Source organism: Hyla sarda, chromosome 1 (genome assembly GCF_029499605.1).
Source record: "Hyla sarda isolate aHylSar1 chromosome 1, aHylSar1.hap1, whole genome shotgun sequence".
Classification (NCBI taxonomy): Eukaryota; Metazoa; Chordata; class Amphibia; order Anura; family Hylidae; genus Hyla; species Hyla sarda.
Genome location: NC_079189.1, coordinates 411072825 through 411075707, shown reverse-complemented (window position 1 = coordinate 411075707; position 2883 = coordinate 411072825). Strand labels below are relative to the sequence as shown.

General features: G+C 44.5%; 1 pseudogene; it reads left to right on the top strand.

The window, feature by feature from the left end:
- Window positions 1–485: 485 nt before the first annotated feature.
- Window positions 486–655, top strand: LOC130344358 (U2 spliceosomal RNA; annotated as a pseudogene).
- Window positions 656–2883: the final 2228 nt, after the last annotated feature.

The following is a 2883-nucleotide window of genomic DNA, read 5'->3' as shown; positions in this document are numbered from 1 at the left end:
AGCGATCTGATTGGTTGCTATGGACAACTGGTCAACTTTTCCTCTGTACAGGTTTTCATACATCTCCCCCAATATGTATTATTATTATTATTTTCCCTCTGTCTTTTCTCTTTACAAGTCATGTGATTCTTTCATCATGTGACCCAAGGATTTCTATTAAAAACATTGGGAAGAAAAACACCAAAACTTCATTTAAAAAAAAAAAACATGCTCTCCACATCCCACAGATTTGATAAGGCCATAAGAGGATGAAGAAAACCCCATTAGTGTCTGGCATTTCATATTATCCTATTGATTCCAACATAACATGTGCCCGCAGCGAGCATGGTGTTTTTTTCTGACAAACACGCCAAGTGTAATCCCAGCCGAAATTAGTGTTTTCACAATAAGTTGGAACAGGCTGCAGGCTGTGCTATATATTTGCATAGTTGCGGCATACAGCACGTGTCGCATTTATGCGGTTGCGTTCTGATGGCATATATGGCTCTTGGCCTTTTGGCTAAGATCAAGTGTAGTATCTGTTCTTATCAGTGGTCTAGTCTCTGCCATTGATGTAGGATGGATGCTGCATGGAGGGGGCAGGTGCCTCGGGGCATTCCGGGTTCTGAGGAATCAGCTCGACGGCTGCTCTGATGTGACCTGTCCCCTCCAGGTCTCACCATGAGGCTGAGGGGGTTGAAGGCCCAGGTACTACTGTGCCTCGGGGAGTGGTGACCCTGAGGTGCCAAAACTCACTGGGTGTAATAGCTCACTGAGTGGAAGCTCTGCACCATGCATTCTTCACGTTTGGCAATCACCTCTTTGATTCCCAGTCTTCTGGCTAGGATCGGGGAAATTTTTATAGATCCGGCCGGACGCCGGGCCGCACTTCATGGCGCACATTCACTTAATTGTTTATGTCTGTTTTTCACTGTGCTACTTGAACATGTTTTTGTTTGTCACAGGATTTGTCAGGATGCGGTAAGCCCTTCTTGGTGTCCCTCCTGGCGGTCCAAGGGAGGTGTGTGTGGCCATCAGATTCGGCACCTCCTGGCAAACCTTGGGCATCCCTGCATAGGCAGGATGCTATAATATACGGCACTGCTGGTGGTTTCTTGGGCTGATGCTTAGGATGACGTCAGGAGCACTTGTGGTCCTCTAGTAGCTTCGAAGAAAAGGGACATTGAGCCTAGACCCTTGCAGGTGCCTTCTGGCCCAGAGAGGGAGGGCGGTTTAATTTCAGAGATGGGCTTTGCGATGGACCACATCCTTGTGCACGTTTTTTTGAGTGTGACACGTTTGCACTTTTTCTTGGGCTTGGGTGATAGAAAGCACATTCCTATTCAAAAACTAGGTGTGGTTTTCTAGGTGCACAGTTTACGCACTGATTTAAACAAGAAACTTTTGCAAAAGTTGCTCAGTTTTGCACAACAATCACTCTGGCTGGGACTAGGCTTATTGAGATGGGCACAGTGGGGGATCGGAGGGGAAGGGGGGGATTGAAATGGCAAAGGGACCCTGCCTGTTCAGCATATCGGGCCGTGGCCACCAGGGCTGCTGCAAGGATTTTTGCCACCCTGGGCAAAACCTTATTTTGCCTCCCCCTTTGTCTCTGGCCATTTGACTTTCCCTTTGGTCTTATCCCTTCTTTGAACTGCCCACCTTTTTAAGAGTCTTATTAATTTCAATGGGATTCTGGCACACTGTGCCCACAGCAAAATTTCCGCAAAGGAAATATCTGGCACAGAAATTCAAATTCTAACATCCACAGAAAGAATTGGCATGTCTGTTCTTTCTGCATATTCTGCTCAGAAATGCATTGCCATCTTTAAGTCAGTGAATTTCTGAGCGTAAATTGCAAGTACTATAACTTCCTGTGTGGTTTAAAATTGCCATCTTCTAACCCCTATAACTTTTTTATTTTTCTGCATACAGGGCAGTATGAGGTTTATTGTGCCATCATCTGTAGTTTTTATTGGTACCATTTTTGTTTTGATGGGACTTTTTGAACGCTTTTTATTAATATTTTTATGGTACATGAAGTGACCAAAAATGCACAATTATGGACATTGGTATTTTTTTTACGTCTACGCCGTGTGGTTTAGCTAAACTTATATTTTAATAGATCGGACATTTATGCATGTGATGATAACACATATGATTATTTTTATTCTTTATTACATTATTTTATTTAAAAAATGGGGAAAGGTGGGTGATTTCTTTTCAAAGTAAAAAAAAAAATTTTCATCAAAGAAGTTGTCATATAAGTATATAAACAGGAGAACAGATGGCAATATAAGGTACCGTAACATATGAAACACATACATTGCAAGCGATTTAAGACTTCGTATGGGGTCAGGAGATCAGAAGCTCGAGTCGTGTAGCAAGAAGGATAGGCATGGGTGGAACCACAAAGTAACAAGAGTAACATCAACCTATCAGTTGCATCATAAAAGTTATGACAAATCAGGAGGGGGGGGGGGGGAGAGGACATGGAGGAAAAGAAGACAGGGAAGGGCGGAGGGGAGGGAAGAGAGGCAGGATGGTGTGGGAGGAGGAAGGATAGAGAAAGGAGAAGTGCAGGCAAAAAAAGAGAAAAGGAGGTGGTGAAGCTTTCAGCATGTCACACAGGTAGGGTCCCCCCAGCACGGCGGGCTGACATCTTGAGGTTGGATAACCTTCTGTAACATCCATCAGCTCGTAGAGTCTGAGGACCCTAAGTGGAGGGATTTGTAACCCTCAGTTGTCAAAAAGTCAATCCACGGACCCGATATAAGGTGATGTTTGTCCGCTTGTTTTCTAGAGTCAGCCAACAACTCTTCCATCCTATGAAGGTGGGAGAGCTCCTGGAACCAAGAGGAGAGCGTAGGGGGGTCTTGGTTTTCCACAGTCTGGGTATTACTG